Here is a 20,176-nt window from a genome sequence, read left to right as displayed (position 1 = left end):
ATTATATTCACTATTACGTCGCTATAAAAATATCGCAAAAGCTATATATATTTTCAGCAATTATTATAAAATTAATCATAGATTTAGCTCTTTTATGAAAACAACAAATTATATAAACTCGATATTGTCTAAAGATATTACTGATAATTTACTCAATAATATATTGCATATATACTGTCATATTTATCAGATTATATTAGAAACTCGAATAACACCGTATTACATATCATATTTATCAGATATTGAAATTCACATACAAACACACTATAGCTCATATCAGTTTCGTTTCTAAATAGCTCTTTATCTCTTCGAAACAAGATACGAGCGAAACAAAGATACTGCAATCGAGAAGAAATGAGAATAAATATTTATTCACAAGATATGTAACGATATTGTAAAAAAGAACAAATCAATCATGCTGTTTTTAGAGAATGTCAAATATTACAATTTGTAATAATTATACATAGCGAGCTTAACGCACGAATGATTGTGAACTACTTTTATACATGACACGCTTCTCGTGTTAACTAAAAGAAATTGAATGCAATCTTAATGATCATTAGCAGACCGTATAATCAAGCCCTTACTACTACGCAGCGAAATATACGCAATGCTTACGCGTATATGCAATCGGGGTGAGAGTGAATATCCACAATTATCTTACACAATATTGCAAAGTGCGTACAACGAGTTTCGTTCAATCTTCACAATTAGCTTTCTTGGAAAAATTATCATGATTCTCTTGAGCGTTTTATAGCAGAAGCAAATGAGATACCTCGGATTCGCGCGATAATAATAATCGAAATACATATTACTGTATTATATGTGTGAAAATTATCCACACAGATCCTCGGATAATTTTACGATTGATTCCAAAAGTGCGATTTTATAAACGGTTCTCTTTCTCTCTTTCTCCTAGATATTCCGCCTAGAAACTAAATTACGGTTTTTTCTTAACGATAATCAGTGTACCGCGCATAATTTAGCCCTTACTCCGCGGAGATCTGTACGATCGTCCACGCCGATACTTTCGCCTAGCCCTGAGCTAAATCTCCTCGCGACCGTCCGATTACGACTCGTTGGCAGTAACGTACGCAGAGGCACTAAAGCGCGAGCGTGTCTGCCTTAGTGGCACTTTAATGCCACGGTAGCCACCTATATACCATAATACATCCGATCTCTCTTTCTCTCTCTCGTAAAACTAATTGCATCAGGCCTCGTTTATATCACCTCCTCCCGCGCGATTTCTTCCCCTCCCTGCCCGTCGTCCGCAGCTTGCCTAACAAAGGTAGAAAATTGCTCGAAGGGGAGCTCCCTCTTTTCCCTCTTCCTCCCCCGGTCCCGCTCGCCGAGCCTATTCCCCTCCCCCTTGCCACCTTCTCCTTATTACCGTCTCGCGCATACATATATCGTTGCATGTGTGTCAAAGCGCGATGATAACGAGAATGTATTATACAGTGGACGATAGGATGTAAATTTTGCAAGTTTAAAGCAGTGATCGTTATTTTCTTCCAGATAATATCGGACACTGCATTTTATTATATTTGAATTTCGCTACCTCTGCGTATATATTTTGATAATAATGTGATCACACACGATTCGTTATGGTATCGGTAAGCGAGAGAGCCGTTCGTTCGAGGCAACGCGAATTATTTCCGAGATAATAATTCGAAGTACCGTATCAAGTTCTTTCTCGCTAACAATAAGAGGAAATTTAAACGACTGCGGTTGGCAGTAGGTCAATTGACCGCTTGCTTAAGAATGGAGCGTTCTTTGATCTCATGTATACACGATACTATACAATAATTAAACGATATTTATAAAATTTTTAAAAATTATTAAAACAAATATAATGATGCAAGTGTGTTTAAAACTCTATTATCTACATATATCCAAGTATAAAAACATTATTCAATTTTTTATAGCTTTATTATTAAATATTTATATAAATAGTATTATTTAATATTCTGTATAATTATATAAATAATATTATTTAATATTAAAATATAATATATTATTTAATATTAAATATTAGTAATAGTATTTTTTAATATTTTGTAATAATTATAAAATAGTATTTAATATCATTTAATATTCTGAAAACTGCATGATTGATTTTTATACTTCTTTTCCACAATATCATTATATATATAATATGTAAGTAAAAAAATGCTCACTCTTCGACGTTAACGTATCTTTGTCTCGCTCGTTGATGAAAAGCTATTCATAAACAAAGCTATCGTTAGCGGAACCACGCGCGCTCATCGCTCGCCACGAGATCGCGTGGTGTGAAGATTAGCAAATAATATCGGGGCCAAGGTTACTACGAGCATGTGCTGCGTCGTTCGCCACTGCTGCAGAACAATGAGACTTCATGCAAGCCGAGCACACCGCGGCGTATAATCGGCGTTGAGTCGGTTCTGCGTTAATTTCCATCGGGAGACCATTGTTCTATGCATTCGGCCAGCTCGCGTTCCTCCGCGGCCTCGACTCTTCCTTCGTTTCCACCGATGCATCTTCGCATATATTTCCGCTTCTCACGGCTACAGCTCGCCGATGGATATCGTCGAATGCTCGGGTGCGGGAATTTAATTATTTATTATGCATTTTATGCACATTTTATATCGCGCTATACAGTTATTTACTCGGCGTGCAATTAAATTTGACGATGGATGATCGGTGATTAGTTTGTCATAATCGAATATCGCACGGTAAATTATCGCTATTAATCAGAGCATATTTGAAGGGAAATTTTTTTTGTATATTAAAATATGTTATTTAATTAATATATATATATATATATAATTTTATAATAAGTCGTGTTTGAATTTTCTCCTTCGCGTCCAAGAAATTTTTTGATACAAGATTGTCATCGAACAAATCATATATAGTTCGCTTTTAGGTAGCGAACAGTGTTAATTTCTAATTGCAACTAGAATGAATTTCATTTCGTCGATGATTACTCGCAAATATACGAGTGACGAATCATACATAATTCAGTCGCGCGAATATATACTTAATTAACATATCTACTAATCACTGCTGTCCTATGCTGGGAATTGAACCGCGCGATCGCTCTTGTGATCAATCACCCGGTTGATTTATCGATCCCGCATGCAATCTTGCATCTTGACATTCTCAAGTGCTACCTGAAGCTGATTTTTTCTCTTCTTTTTTTATGTGTTATTTATTCATGCAAATATCATATGATATAATATATGATATAAAATAATTAGACTTGATTTTGACTTTTAAATTGTACTTTAAGCACTCAAATTGCTTTCTTGAAGAAACACGTGATTATGAATCACGTGACTTATAGCTTATAACTATTGCCTTGTTTTTGCTTATTTACGTTGCATGTTTTAAGCTTAATTAAGTAAATGTTCTTTTGATAACTATTCTTGATATTTTCTCTGAACGGCAATTCTGTGAAAGGTAAAGATAAATCTTGATTCTTCGTTCTTCACGAATAAACTTTACTTATGACTCCGGAAATCGAGCAGAGTATCAATTATATTATTACCCTGTAATAAGAGGCACATAAAGTGTTCGAAGAATTGTTCGCGCGAGTCGCAATATCAGTTCCATGAATTTTCACGGGGAATTAAATAGCCGCGAGATATTATCGTTCTCTTCTGCACCTGGTAAAACGACATTCAGGGTTAAGCAAGCGTAGCCATCGGTCAGCACTTCTTTCAGCCACCTATCAACAGCTGGGGAAGCAATTAAACGGCATTAGAAGGCGAGGAAGAGGAGAAAAAAAAAGAAGCAGAAGTATACGTTGAAAGTTAAAGCACGGGAGATCAGCGGGGCGGACGGGGCGGCCGGTACAGTGGACTCATGTCAGATGTTAATTAAGGCCAAGGAGCGGAAAACGCGCTGGTCTCTCCCGCGAAGGGTGTCGCAAGTCGAGATATGGTCGGTCTTTCCGCCCCACCATCAAGCTGCCACCACCAGTGACGATATACCTCGAGGAGAGCGTGTGCCAGGATTTTTATCCTGCGGGAGTTACAACGGGGGAGGAGAGGGCTTTACAACCTACCGGTTGTCCGTCGTTATGAGGCAGCCAGCCTATGCTCGGATCGCGGTTACTACTCTCGGTTGGCTCTTAGCCATCGAGCTTGGCGATCGCCTGATCGACTCGACCAGGTGGGGGATAAAAAAAGAAAAGAAAAAAAAGTAACAAGACAAAGGCAGGTCAGGAACAGCGCGGAGCGATCGATTGCATCACGGAAGCCGATGGCTCCGCCATCGTTTCGACTCCTCCAGCCGAACGGAATTGGGCTAATACGACCGATACAACGATAATAGATGTAACATCGAGGAGAGGCTGATTACGAGACGTCACGAGCACGTAATCCATTTAACGTCGTAACACTGACCTGACACCGATCATCGTGCATGATCTTGGTATGCGTCAACGCTGAATCGCGAATTAATTCAATGCCAAAGGCACGAGAGGAGAATAGTTAATATTACATAGAATTAATATTATATAGAATTAATATCATATTAATATTATAGAATTAATATTATATAGAATGGTGTGTTATATAACATATTACAGTGATATAATTTATATTGGAGAATGATGACATTTGTCGCATTTTAATTCAGCATTAAAAATAGAACATCTATTATTAACTATATATTATATATATACATTAATCAATTATAAATTATCAGTGAAACATGATTGTAAACATTGAGCAATCATGTTGACTTAAACATCCGATAGACCTTCATTTTGAGTAAATTGTGATATCATTGTTGATACTAAGTTCAGTAATGACTTTGTTACGACGTGCTTAACGAGATGCTTATATTACAGCGTATCGAATGCTGATTAAAACAACTTACTTATTGACGATCAAAATCTTAATTAGCGGTACGGGTCGTCGGGATAATCGTCGATCGATTATTATCGAAGCGACACCGTTCAATCTCGCCAGCCTTCATCTCCGGGACTCGTCCAGGACTTGCGAAACGTGCTGCAAAGAGCCGCGTTTTACCGAGTCATGAAAATCGTACGACAATTTCTTCTTTCATCTCCTCCCATTCCTCTCTCTTACATCGCGACTATGATCGCAGCATGGCTATGCGAGTAACGGCGATCCAAGTGTAGGACGATAAACTTTCGAGCACACACAACACGGTGCGCGGTGCAAAATGCCAACAGCTCCATCGGCGATCTCTGACGCAAGATTTCCCTCCCACCATCTCTTTGCCGTCGTGCGCGCGCGCTCGTATGTGCAACGCAATCGCAGCCAATGATTCGGATAAAAGATATAGCTTTCGTATCCTTGAGCCTTCGGTGTATGCGTTACGTTAGTATATCTTTTTTCCAATAAAATGATATTACGCGAGCTGAAGTAGCATCATCTCCGCGAAGATTCATACATTTCAAGTCTGACGCTTGTATGTGATTTTCGGGAAACTTTGTCGAATGTTAGCGACGCTAGATCCAGGTTTCGCTAGAAAAGTTCAATATTACCAAAGTTCAACTCGGGAAAGAATTCAATCCGTGTCTCTCCCTAAGGAAGCGTCCGACTGAACCAGGTGCCAGGAATATACCCGCGACGTCGTTCCTGTAAATTGAAGCGCGCGTCCGTGACGCCTCAGTTGCCGCCGGGGAAAGCACCTACGGGGGCTTACGGGATGCGGGCGAGCAACCGAGTTGTTTGCCGCGAGGTTCCTTGACTCCCTCGCCATTTTTCCGGCGGCGGGCAACGTTCGCCGTATTTGACTTGGTAATGCTAAAGGTCTCGTACGGTTGCTCGTTTTCTCCGTCCCTCTCCTTTTCTTTCGTCGCGTCGACGCGACAGCGCTTACACGTAGTGGTAGGTCCTGAACACCGTCTTCTTATCCTAGGACAACCACGTCGCGCTCGAGAAAGTCTCCGGAAGGCGACGAGCGCGAAACGATACGACGACGGTGGTTTTGATATCCCGCGAAATGGCGCATTCCGTATTTTCCATCCGACCCGGCGGGAATAGCCCAATTGCAATCGCGAATCTCGCTTCATCTCCCCTTTTCCGCCGCGAGCTCTTCAGACTCTTCTTTTTTCTCTCTCTCTTTCTTTTTGTCTTTCTTGCTCTCATTCTATCCCAACCGGTCGCTCTCATTCCTCTCGCTGTCCAGTTTGTACACTGACCTTCCTCAAGGCCTTATCTGCCACCGGAGAAATGAACAGGACTTTATGCGAGCATTACACTTGCGATCTTGGTCGTCGAATCGTCGCGATTGTCGTGTATGCGCATTTTACGAGTTCAAAGCGGTTGCTCCAACATCTCTGCATCTCTCTGGAAATTGAATACCTACGATAGTGCGGGTACAACTTCAGTTTATCACGCTATAACGCGATACTAAGTCTCGATTCATGCGAATAATTGCGATAAATTATTAGCTCGCTATCGTCTTGTCGTTTCGATCGATTTCAAACGACGTTTTATTTCGACGAACGACGAGTTTCTTCAGCGAGTTTTATCAGATTCCAGTATTGATTCATTAAGATTCGTGAGATATAATTCGTCGCTATAAATTACCCTTTGGACAAGGGTGCTCGAGTCTAACAAACTCCGTTGAATATTCATGCGCACGATATTCTGACACAAAAATGGTACAAAGAGTATCACGATGTGTTTTTCATGACGAATACACCATCGTAAACATTTACATTCGGCGAATTTTACGACTACGTGCCGCTGTAAAATTACGAACTCGATAGTGGCTTTTCAGCGAGATATTTGTCGGAGGCGAAAGGAGGAAGTGCCACGGGCTTGATCGTTTCAAAGAGAACAATGGAGATTTCAGACAGAGAACGAAGAAGAGAGAAAAATTATTTCATAGTTTCCCTCTTTTTTACCTTCCTTTATGTACACCGGCGAGCTCCTGTTACTTTTGCTGGCCTTGTGAGCATGACGTGTAAGTAAACTTTACTTTATCCGAGACGATGCGTTTTATTAGCTCCGGCTAAAGGATGCGCATCTTCGAAACGACAACTTTCTTCGTCCCTTCTCGAAATATACCATTATTTGTGTTCAACATGTGCTATACAAGCATTGCATCAACGTATCCTATTACAAATATAAAGAACAAACGTATCCCTTAGTTTATTTCAATATTTATGAGATACAGATGTAGATATTAAATTAATAAAAAAATTCTTTTCTTTACGTAGCCAATATAATCTAATAAAAAAATACATATCAAAAATTCAATTATGCACTTATGGACTGTTTATTCTTCTTAAAACTTTTGACGACGAAAGTAATAGCTTTGATGATTGCAATCGACCTTAGGCAAAAAGATGCAAAAAGGAGTATAAATATTATAAGTAAATACAGATAATCTAAAGACACCATAATATAAGAAAGTACCGTTATTCCGACGTGTTACACCGCGGCGGGAGTTATGTCGCGTCGTGAATAATGTCAAGGGAGAGAGAGAGAGAGAAGAAGGGAGCAAAAAGAGAGATACAACAGGCAAGAGATAATGCGATGAACAGCACGGCATCGGACTGGCCGTTAGTTTATTGTCACGTCGTGGCGGTTGCACTATGAAAGTATCGCAATAACGCGATTCAGTTATGGCTGCGCACTGACGCGAAGCCTTCAAGGTCAGCGCAATCATCTCCTTCGTTCGCTCGAGAGCAAGTCCGAATTTTTCCCGCGCGATAATGCGAGAAATACGCGAATGCAACCTATCATTGGGACTCTCCGCGCACGAGCAATCCCCGTATACATGAATTTATGCGGTAAAAGCAAAAACGAGCGCGCGGCTCGATTTTACGTCTGATAACGATCTAACGGATGTGCGCAGCGCTTACTTTAATGCGATATCTGTCACGATAGTTATCACCAGCTAACTAGCGGGCGCACTGTAGGTTTATATATCCGACTTTTATGCACGTATTATGTAAAGATTTACAGAGCGACACGTGTAATCTTTATTAATAACATATTTTTTCCGTGGTACCGGTTTGACGTGATTTTTCAAGCGAATTTCGAAACTATCGCGCGTTCCTAGAGCACTAGGTTTCAATATATGCAGTAGATGTACGAAATATGTAAAAATAAACGGAATATTCAATATCGAAAAGAACGGTTATTATAAGCTGCTTTGAATCAGAATGCAAAAATAATTTAGTCCGCGCGGGGGTTAAAGGTTTATGATAATTTAAAACCGGTATAGTCGCTGGCGTACGTAAAAGTCGCAACATTGGACCTGTTTGCTCGCGAGGCGTCCTCGAGAGAAGCAACAGGGTATTTGTTCTCGAGAAATATTTTCTCGCATCGAGAAAAATGTCATTATCTCGCTCAATATATCGGGATCGACATCGGTACCGATGCTCCGAGTTTGAAAGATCGTCTCATTAAATCGCATCTCCTTTAGCGTGTTGTCGTCGAAACTCGTTGACGCGACTGTACACGGTCGTGCAAGCTCGGACACGTTTTCCTAACTTCCTCCCTCACTCTCCGTTCCCCTCACGACGACAAAAAAAAGACATCCTCTCCCCCACGTCCCTCGCGTCCCTCGACGATTCGGCGCCGAATCGTACGCAATCGTTGCACCGCGGCGCGGCAAGATTTTTTTACATAATTTCGCTCGCAAATCTTTGCATAATCACACGATCGCATATTCAGATGCGGCAATATTTAGCGGCCGAACGGATTAGGATATAATATTTATAGACTTGCCTGTGGACCCTTCTTTCGAAAGCTAGTGTATTTAAATATGGAATGCTTTTATATTTTAAAATATTAATTGAAATTGAACGAGTTAGTGAAATAAACGGATACACTAAAAATATAGAACATAAAATTACAGAATAGAAATAATATGAGAAAAAAAATACTAATTTTAATGATTCATTATTTATCTACATACATATTCCAAATCTTTAATTTAATATGAATTTATACGCAAATTCTGCGTATACTATAAGAAATTAAACTTTTATTTTTAAAGAAGAAATAAAGTAAGCAATGAAAGCCAATTCGCGCAATTATTTATGTAAGTAACAGAGAAATTTATTATTTTTTTAATTCTCTTCTTTTTAAAATTACAAAGATTTTTTTCTTAAAAATTTTCTGTCATTTTAGATCACACTGAAAAATCTTCTCGAGTTGTCTTCAGTTTTGTTATGGTCAGAATTATTGGCAGAGATTGTACCGGATCGTGCAGGTTGGGACACGTTTTCCTACCCTCAGTCCCTTCCCTCACCTCCCCCACCGCCCTCTCTTCCCTTCTGACCTCTTCTTTTTGCTGCCCCTTCCCCTTCTCCGTCTCTCTCTCTTTATCTCTTCGCAGAGTGCAACGAGGACGAAGGGAGCGGAGGGAATTGCGGAGCAGCAGACTCGTATAAGACAGAGAAAGAGAGAGGTTTGAGCGAGCAAGTGGACAGTATATTCTCCGTTTCTCCTGCTCTATCCCCGAGTTCCTCTCTCTCGCCTTCTTCCTCACCTCCTCGGGACAGTGGACGAGCGGAGCATTATAACTCGAGCCGCCCCTCTCTCCTTCGCGCTGCAGTCTTTCTTTCCCTCCGTCGTTGCCCTCACCTCGCTTCTCCCTCCCCAACCCCCCTTCCCGCCTTCGCCCGCTGCCTTTCCGTCCCTCAAGCCACTCTTGCCCCCTGCACGAACCTCCTCTCCTCTCTTCTCCTCGCCGCTGCATCACGACGAGATGCAGGGACACGCGGCTCCGCTTCTCGCGAGTAAAACCGTCCTTGATCCCCGGGCCACGCTCCATACGATACGAGAGAGGCACATGGAGAGGCTCCTCTACTCTCCGACTCTCCCTCTTGTTCAGCACGTGGTCACCGCTGACGTCACGAGGCGCACTGCTCGACCGCGAGCATCGTCACGAAGAGAGGCTTAAGCCGGTTCCACATCGCGTCTCGCGGCTTGCCCTCGAATACTACAACACTTTCTCGATGTAAACATCTTTGAGGAGAGTCGACGAACTCTCGAAAATTCATCGACGAAATTCTACTCGTCCGCTAGAATAACAATCTAATCTATATGTCAATGAATGTCTAATTAATTCGATCTGAAAAAGCTTCATATCATATTGTATACTTTATTGATATAATTATTGTGTGAAAATTAGGATGGAGAAACAAGAGTGAAGAAATCCTGATAATGATGTAAATCTATGTGAATCTAGCATTATGTAGATATCCGAGCACAATATGCGTTGCTGTCTATTATGGGATGCGTATCGTTACGTGATCTCTTAGTGTGCGTTGTACATGTGCAACACCGACAATTACGCACTAGCTTAATGGCGATAATTTCTGATGGTGACGCGTGTATATATTTGCGGCTCTTTCGACTAAATTATTGCAGTAATCGCTTGTTGAATTTTTAGCGTCTTGGAAAGCGAGAGAAGAATATATCTATATAATAATAATAATCATATTTACGTGATGCAAACCGAGATGCGGTTTACATCAATTCTAAAATAGTGAACGATTCGAAATTTGTATCGTGAGAGGAAATCTAAATAACTCGTAATGTATATTTTTACAGGCGGAAATCTAATAAGTGTGTCACTTGGGTTCATATTACATAACATAACACGGTCAGACCAATGATAGTACACCGAGCACAGCTGACTCGTTTCACATGTGATGTTTGATTATTTTTCATATCAGTGAAAGACCTGTTTATGTATAACGCGTGTCAGTTTCGTTTTATTATCGCATCGTTAGATGTATGTAGCTATTTCTGAAGAAGTATCCCTTTATATTTATATCCTGAAATTAGCTCTTTCTGGAAGTACCAGTCGTACAGGATCCTTTCGACATCTCCTTCCATCTTCGACACGTGGCCGATCCTGACGTCACGCATCGTATGATTGCAGGTAATCTCGAGATTCTTCTCTCGAAGATTTATTTCTTGTGATTTTTTCGTTTTATTAATTAACGAAAAAAATACGAATGATGAGGATATTCTTTCAATTAAATTCAATTATAAAAATCACCGCGGAAAATTTATTTTAAATTCTTCTTTTCTGTTTTGTGCAAAATGAAAAATGTATCTCTCTATTTTCCTTCTTCATCGAGTTTATCTATAAAAGCGTCGCGAGCGTAATATCGGCAGTTGCATTCAGACTCAGACCTTGGCAATCCGCCAGTGTCGCAATCGCGCGGCGAAATATATTCGCGACGAAAGCAGGTTGACGGAAACGGACGACGGAAATAGGCGAGGATGTTTGACGCGAATGCGCACGGGAAATCTACGGAATCGGTTCATTGTTGCGAGCGTGAAGGCGAAAAGCCGTGCGGGATGATGAAACGGCTTGATGCAATACACCCTTCGGTCATATACATAAACCGTACCAGGTGTTCGCGTGGGAGAGGCAAACTGCGCGCCCGGTACTTATTGACAATAATTTATTCCACATCTCTTCATTTAACGCTTGCGTTTCCGCGCATTAACGGACGATAAATTACCGTTGAATTTCTTTCGATTAATTATCGCGAGTTCGATTTGTTCAAATTATAAAAATTAATTATTTTTAAAAATGAATCGAGAGCAAATACGATGTTGATCGTTCCATCTATCGCGTTTATCTTGCTCTTTTAATTCGCCGTCGATAATCGGATCGAACTACACGTCGCTGATCAAACATCGCATTCGCTATCGAATATTTATTTGTTTCCAGCTCATCCCGGCGTTCGCTCGACGTATCCACGAGCGCAAATATGCTTACTTAACAGTTCATCGTGCCTAACTCTCGGCCGTATTAATCACGCGCCCCATGTATATATCGCGTCACGATGCGACTTGGCCATAATAGCGATATTATGACAGCAAATATTTACCTCCGCGCTCTCGCTCGGCTCGATGGCATCAATCTTGGAAATCCCGAACATCTCTCCGATACGTACGTGGCCGGTGCCATCGGAGTAAACGCGGCGTGACGGGGTGCGCGAGACAGTAACGGTACCGCTGGTAATTTATTCCTGCTCGATGCTGGAAAGCCACGCCGAGCGCCCCGAAGCGCGGAGCCGGAGCCACCGAGAGTCGCGAGATGATCGCCCGCGTGTCTACTTTCTCCAAGGTTACCTCTTCCGTCGATCGGTCGTTCCCGCGCGCCGTAGGCGCGTCCTCTCGCCTGCTTTGCATAAAAGCGCGCGCCCGGAATAATAACAATATGTACGCGCGATAAAATCGTTAATGGGCGACCTCGCTGGGCGCGAGATAAATCCGCGACGGTCCAACCTGACGCCGTTTCCGACGCCTTCCTCGTCCTTCGTCGCGCGTGCAGCCGCGGAAACCCGTGCATATTCATGCGAGTCCCTCGGCATCGGTCTCTCGTTATGTGGCACAGCCGGGAGGATAAACTTACGAGCGATGCACGCTATACTTGAGCGCAACATCAACATTTGACGGCGCGACCGACTGCGTAAATTGATGAAATAATAATTTATAAATAGAGCGTAGCAATTATACGAAAGATTAATATAATTACGGCTAGAACAGCTTATTATATTCGAAGGTGTTCCAGTAATTGCCATCGCGATAAATCGGCAGCCAGACGTCGCGATCGTAGCTTATCCACGTCTGCCCCATTGAAACGAATTAATTCAATGATAGATCTCTCTCCGCGCTGGAAAGTCCGCTGTCCTTGCATCAGCCGTTCTAATCGCATCGAAATCCTTGATCGCGTGGGCGTGGGGTTCGACCGATAATTTTCTAACGAGAAATCGAGCGACTTTGGATTCGACGGGACGGCACGAAATCGTCGCGAATTTAACGCGTTTTAATAAAAAAAAGCCAATGTATCTCCGTGATACCTAAACAAAGGCTCGACGGATCGATGGAATATCGCATTATGGGCTTACATCTCGCAACGACGAGGTGGTGCGTACGGAACGTACGAGAAATACGCATATAGGCGAGCCTTAGAGATTGTAGGCTCGGTGTTAGGGAGCCCAAGGCCAACACCTGCATCACACCCCACCACCGATGCTACAACAACAACAACACCAACACCGACGGACGCCGAGAGTGTATGCGAGCGTGCGCGGACAGAACTGTACCAATACCAGTTTCCGCTCTTAACTACCATTAAATATACCGGCACTTTGTCCTTCTTCGTGTCCCTTCTCGTCCCTTTCCTCCCTTCCCTTCCCCGTCGCAGATCACGCCGGGACGAGACGGCGAACCAGACAATTTATAATTTTATCCTGATAAATTAGATAGCGTTAGGAAGCCACTTATCGATAACGAGAGGATTTTGCGTAAAACGATAAATTTGTAAATGGATATTAAAATGGCGCCGTTAGTTTGTAACACGCTTCATATTACCTAGATTGCATTTCTTAAAAGTAGAATGTATCAATTGTAAGATTGTGTTCTCTTTTTTTTTTACAGAAGAATTTCTTCGACATTGGAGTACGTCGAGTTCTAGGAAGTCGAGATGACTGTATAAGGAAGCGGATTACCTCGGGAAATAACTGTAATGTAATTCTACTCCGTTAATCATTCATCACGCATTTTTTCGGTTCTCGAAATCATAAATGGTGTACGTTATAATAATAATAAAGCCTTAAGGTAATATGTTGATTTAGTTCCAACATTGAAAAAAGATTGGAAAAGCGTTTGAGAGAGTTAATAATTTAAAATCTTTTATATTTATTTGCGCATATATCAAGACAAGCCTCTTGTAGCCAAGTTTATATATCTCTGAGCTAGTACAACTCTCTCTCGGATAAATATTTGGTCGCTGGGAAATTACAGATGTATTCAGTTCGACAGATATAAGTCCGTCTAAACCTGGGAGAATCCGGGTGGATCCTTCCACAGAACGACCATAGTCCGGTCGGTTTTTTCTACCTGCGCGCATTTAGCAACTGCGTTTTCACTTTCGCTTCCTACGCATCGGAACGGACGCGGAAGGCGAGTGAAAGAGAGAAAGAAGAGACGAAAAAGGAGGTTGCTAGCGCGAGGAAAACAGAGAGAGAGAGAGAGAGAGAGAGAGGCCTGTCCTGTACTTTATAGTGCAATACGTTACGAGCGGCCTGCAGCGTGGGCCGACGTATCTGCCCAGCTGTCCCGAGCTCGAACCCACGTCTTCCACCTCGACACGACCAGGTCCACAACTCCGCGGTAGCACAACTCCGGTTCCAGATGACCAGTTTCTCTCCAGGCAGTCCCGCCGTCGTCGGCTCGAAACTGCGGACCAGCGATGGCTGGTCTCGACCAACGTTGTTCGAGCGCTGGCCGACCAGTCCACCAGCCAGCCAGCCAGCCAGCCCAGTCAACCAGCCGTGCTTTGCGATGGCATTGATGCGGTTCACCGAACGGCGAAAGTAATGCACCGTGCATACATACATATATACAGATATCGCGCGTAGGTATATAGATAGATAGGCATATACGTGCGCATGATCGCCGTGCGGTCGGTGCACACTGCGGACCGCCAATCTGTCCCTCGTGTACAACAGCACGCGCCACTCCGGCTCCTTTCTAGGTTACTACGAATATGCGTAAAGACGACGTACGGCGGAGAGACGCGGTTACCTTTCGCCGTCGATTACCGCCTTCGCCTTCGCTGCACCGCGCTATTCCCTCTCCCCTCCCTGCTCGTCTCACCTATCGTTTCCTCACTCGGGGGTATTTCTCGAGGTCGCGGGGTTCGTAGAACCGTCCGAGGGCGGCAGCCTGCTACGAGGTTCCCCGTAGCAGAAAATCACGTACGCGGTATTTTCGAGCGAGCCGATCACGCGATGCGTCCTGAAAGTCGTAATTTGCCGCGAGCACGCTGTTTACCCGATATTCTATATCATCAGCATCGTAATTAGATCGACACTTTATACGTCGAAACATTGCATAACGCGGCATGTATTTTTAGAAATAATAATGATAATAATTATAACGATATATAATAAGAGATATGCACGCATGTATTTTATCTAAACTAATTTTCATCCCGCGTTATCATTAATCACTTGCCGTCGTCAATTAATAAAAACAACATCGCGACGATACGCGATCTAATTAAATTACATGCAAATAACGTAACAGACATTATCCATTATATCCCATCATTCGTGACCGAGTCAACTAGACGTCGATCTTAATGCAAAAGCGGCAATGTAACGACGTATTCAGATTGGCGGTGACGGATTATCGCGCGTCAATCGGAAGACATTAGACGCGCATCGCGGAAGCGACGTATGCCTATCGATGATAAGAAGGGTATATCGCCAAGGACGAGGAAGCGCGAACCACCTTTCGATCGAACGGGCTGTTGTGCCCGACGATATCGCGACCGCGTTCGTATTTTCCCATTAATAACTCCGGTCCGATCGCATCGCCGTCACCGTCGAGCGACGATCTATGTAAATCGCAACCGGTCCTAAACGCTCTCCATAGTCCTACGCTCCGCGGACAGCTCCGAGATATTTCGTAATAATTCCGCGCCGCGTGCGCACTCATGCATGTCGCGACCTGGATCTCTCCTCTCTTTCTGCACCTTCACGGAGTATAGTCGGTTTCCGATGCATGACATTAGGCAATGAGAGTCGTACTCGTGGTCGGAAACGCTGCTCGCTGCGAGAGCTCGGAAGAGAGGGAGAGAGACGTTCTCGTGCTTCGAACCAAGTCTTTAATACGCTAAATTAGAATATAAATGACTGCGTTGGCGGCAAGCTTGTTGGAGATGCAGTTGCAACGCGCAATATCGCTTTTAATTCGACCGCTACCTGTGCATTATTTGCATAGAGTTGGACGTCGAATATCTTGATCAAAAATTAGATAACACATAATATAAACTTAATAATCTTGTATGTGAAAATACGTTTGATAAATAATTATGCAATTCGTTGCGCATTTAATATGCGACATTTGATTGGACAAAACAAAATATTTATCGATTTAAAAGTACAATTTCTAAATTATCTTTTCAAGGTATTTATATCGTAATGATTGCATCGCATTTGATACTACAGGAAGTACAACAAAATCGTTTGTTAAAGATTTATTACAAAAGAGTAATGTGTGTGTGTATGTGTCTGATCTTTTGAATTATCATGCAGGAAGAGATCGGTAGCCTTATCGAGGCAATACGAAATAAATAATGTTGGAAGCTTCGCTTCTTGTATTACTAAATTATGAACGTTTGCCTCGGTCGTTACGGTAGGATTCATCAATCGGAAATGAAATTTCTCCTTAATTTGCAAAGTCGTTAACACTGGTAGTCGGAGCAATTATAACGGGACGGCTCGCTTTGCGCGATCAATCCTTTGATCATATGTTTATGCGTTCGCGCGCGCGCGGACGGCGTTAATTGGATTACGAATTGTCGATTCGACGACTAATGCGAGATCCTCGATCGCGGGATTCGTTCCCGCGAGAAACGTGGCTGCTTCACCTGCTCTCCATCGACATTGCTATCTACGCTAACAAATTGTTTCTGCATATCAATGACTGGTCGGACCCGGTGCTCGTTAAACGAGTCGCGAAAAAGAAGCATCCAATCGCGGTGCTACCGTTTCTACAAGCCGCTAACCGTATACATCGTAGCCGACTCTCTCCATCTATCTCTCTCTCGAGAGACCTCAAGAAACTCGCGCGTCTCGATAAAAACGATCTCCGTGGCGATTCGTTTTTCTATTACAGGGAATCTTTTACGCACATCTCTCATTTGCACAAAAGAAGAGCGCCGAGGATGCGCGTGTATTCGTATACAACGTTCTCCTCCCCCCTTTTACTCTCTCTCTCTATCTCTCTCTCGTGCTCCGGTGCTCCCCGTCGATGCGTCCGTGTGTATTCATGTCTTGGGTTACGACAGAGTAGGCCCGTTATCGGGGCCTGCTGATTGCCTTTGAACAAAGAGGGCCCTGCCTCGCGGCGTACGGCAGACGAGGAGCGGGATAGAACGAGAAAAGAGTAACACGAGGAGATTGTTCGTGATGAGGTGGTTAGACTGGTTCACGCACGTGTGTGCGTGCTGGAAACACGGTCCCCGGTGTGCGTCTTAAACTGCATGCGCTCGCGCGAGTCGGGGAGTGAGGGGAGAGCGACCCTCCCCCTTCCTCCGTGTCCCTCCGTCTTTGTTCCTCCGTTACCTTGCCTATTTTCTCGCTTCGACCAATGCCACCGTCCCCCCTCCCCCCTTCCCACGCCCCTCGCTCTTTCCCTGTTTTTCTCTTTCTCTCTGCTCGCGTCTCTCCTCCACCCTTGCTTCTCGTCCCTCTCCTTCCCGTGCTCGCCTGAACTTGTTCGTAAGCAACGCTGAGAGATGGTGCACGTCGAGATTGAACGCGCTTGGACGGCGGGGTATTTACGGTGCTAAATAGCAACGTTGGCTCCGCGCGCGCGATAGTAGGGGACAGGAAAAGGGTGAAAGTCTCGGAAAATCTTTCTTTCCGCGCGCGGTGTCTCCCAAGAGAGAGAGAAAACAGGTGCGCCGCCGATAACAGCGCGCGGTTTTATAGCGCATGTAGGATAAAATTGAAATATAAAACGCGCGCGCGAGCGGGTACTGTTATAAGCGCGGCAGAGAGGAAACCGGCGATCTTTTCGAGACGTGCAATTTATGGTTGCGTAACGAGCTCTACAGCCCGCGTGCTCTCAAATTTATTTCATATTTAATACTCGCGTATACAAAAAAAAAAAAAAAAAGAAAAGAAACCGTACGTATCGCCAACGTTCGAGGCGCGACTCTCGCTCCTCCTAATCTCGAAACGAATTCAAATCGTTCGGTCGTATTTCTTACGGGCGGGCAAACTGCCGTTGGCACGGCTTTCATAATGTCCTCCAGCGTACACACACGTCATTAGAATTGCTTCGCGCAACAATCGACGACATGACGCAACGTACAAAGCGACTTCAGCTGCTCGTAATGCGCGCTTTTGTTCCGCGGGTGTACTTACAATTTGACGTGAGGCCAAAGTGGAGAGAGGATCGCGCGACGATAATGTGCGCGCGAGCGCACGTGCGTCGGTGTGCGTACGCTATTACTTTTCAAGGTGTTAATGCGTGTGGAGGCGGGTTTGTTGGTCCGTGCTGGCTCTCGGTCTCGTCCGCGCGCGCCTTCTCTCTCCCCTTTCCCCGCGCCTCTCTCGCCCTGCCCTTCCTCTTTGTCTCCTTGTCCCGCTCTCGCTGGCACTGGTTTGTTTTGGTTCATCGAGTGCCGTGCACGTCGTGCGTGTGTTGAGACTGTTAAGTGTGCGATGCGTTCGTATGTGCATACGCACGCACGCACGTCGCGGATAATGTTAACAGCCGTTAGTAAGACGTGCATGAGTCTCGTTTCTTACTGGAAATTATTGTCTCGGATGTCGTGACACAGCAACGTCGTTTGTCCCGTCAGAAATGTATCTCAATGTCGCAGGAAACTCGATAAAATATGTTTTAGTGGAAGCAAAATGTATTTTGATATTTTATCAATAATTAAATAAATCAAATATTACTCGCTACTTGTTTCATGCAGCGCAGTTATAGTCTACTATCTGTGTGCTTTTACTTATTTACACCTGCCTCTCTGCCACTTCCGTGTATGTGCTCGCTATAGTATCGTATCTACTTGAGCCAACTTTATCGAGGGATTATCCGCAGAGCCTTCAGTAAATTACCGGGTGCAGCTACGATCCACTTGTTTCTTGTCTAGATCAACATCGGCGAGATAGAGACAGCTTCTTCTCTATCAGGCCACTGTTGGTTGAAATCTCGCGCCTCCCTTCGTAAAACGCTCGCGTTTCCCTGAACTTGAACTTATTCAAGGTGACACGGACCGTAGTACGAATTCATTTCTTTCTCCCTTCTTTCCTTCGACTTACAAAGCATACAATAGCACCCGGCCGATGCCATTGGTTATGGCTGAACGGTAGTGAACGAGACACGACAGTCAATAAGAAAAGCCAGAAAAAAAGGAGGACGGATAGAGACGACTTGCGGTAAATCGCCCAACAACTGGAAATCTTCAACCAGCTTTGCCTGTGCAGCAATTACGGTGACCACTCCGGGATATGTTACTAATTTAAATTGTTTTTTTTATCGAGCTCGAAGCGTCGGAATAAATCGCACGTTCGTTTCTTTATTCAATCGAGTCTTTTAGCGTCAAAACATGTTTGAGGATCGAACAATTTTCATCCACGTTTCGAAATTTCTACGCTTGCGGAAAATTTACGGCAATATTAATCCAGATATTCTGAAACGCATGAAATCTCGTATTGGGATTATGTTTGAAATCGGATTATTAAACATCAACAGAAATCTCGCACGAAATAAAGTCCGATAGTGGTACAGATAAGCATCTCGCGTCTCGACAAACGGGAATCCTGAAAATCCTGTTTCGCTTCTGCCCCGCGCTCAGCTGAGATAGAAATATATCGATTCGGTGGAACGAATCTCCCTCATATCGGCGATGGAGTCGTTCTTTTCTATACGTCGATTCAGAAAACGACGCCATGAAGAATCAACGCGCTACAGCGATCGGGTTCCTTGAACCGACCGCGCCGCGTTATAGGTAGCCGTCGCGGATGTTGCCGCCGCTGCCGCTGCCACTGCCGGTGCCGGTGCCGGTGCAATTCGGTTCCGTGAATCTCGAGACCAGTTTAATCCACGTCGAGTTCGTCCAATCTTCTCCGGCACTTCCTTGAACGGGAGAATGAGTTGTCAGTAGCGCCTTCACGTCGCGGCGCTAACGTGCTAGTAAGTGGGTGTGCACACGTACGTACACAAATAAGCGAACGGTCTCCCGCGTTTCTTCCTACGATTGCCATTAGCCGCACGTTTTCCCTCGCGATAGATACTCTGCATTTCTTTCTCGTCGTGTCCATTGTTGAATGATTAGTATCGATTTACGAGCAATTTCGCATCAAAAAAACGATCTAATTTCGTAATGCTATCGATGACGCACGAATTTCGACGAGAAAATCTGTTTTAATGACGAAAACAAATTTTGTGAGGACTTTTAATTTCATTTTATGGATATATAATTTCATAAACATATGTATCTTTTGTCGAAATCGTTTACTAATATTTTGCTTGTTTAAATTATATAGAGATATAAAAATTTAATAATTTGTAAAACATTAGTTTTACTAAGGTAAAATGTTATTTTTACCGTGTTTTAAATGTACGAAAATGGCAACACTGTTCCGTTCATCAAACCTCGCTTGGTGCCTATATCCGCATAGATTTCTACCTGAATC

General features: G+C 43.5%; 2 long non-coding RNA genes across 3 annotated transcripts in view; one reads left to right on the top strand and one right to left on the bottom strand.

Annotated features, from left to right (window-relative positions):
• Window positions 1–18,885, top strand: part of LOC145977532 (uncharacterized) — a 223,344-nt gene extending 204,459 nt beyond the window's left edge. For both annotated transcript variants that reach the window (XR_014440539.1, XR_014440540.1), the window contains one exon: window positions 13,389–18,885. This is a non-coding gene — a long non-coding RNA (uncharacterized LOC145977532). The remainder of the gene's footprint in view (window positions 1–13,388) is intronic.
• On the bottom strand, window positions 2,103–5,178 carry LOC145977533 (uncharacterized). Its single transcript, XR_014440541.1, has 3 exons — window positions 4,864–5,178; window positions 3,527–3,716; window positions 2,103–3,429 (listed from the first exon to the last, which is right to left on the bottom strand). It is a non-coding gene; the product is annotated as an uncharacterized LOC145977533 (long non-coding RNA).
• Window positions 18,886–20,176: the final 1,291 nt, after the last annotated feature.

The sequence above is a fragment of the Camponotus vicinus genome, unplaced genomic scaffold (assembly GCF_025532165.1).
Source record: "Camponotus vicinus isolate PSW18456_S1 unplaced genomic scaffold, iyCamVici1.0 SCAF_9, whole genome shotgun sequence".
NCBI lineage: Eukaryota > Metazoa > Arthropoda > Insecta > Hymenoptera > Formicidae > Camponotus > Camponotus vicinus.
This window is presented reverse-complemented; position numbering and strand designations above follow the sequence as displayed.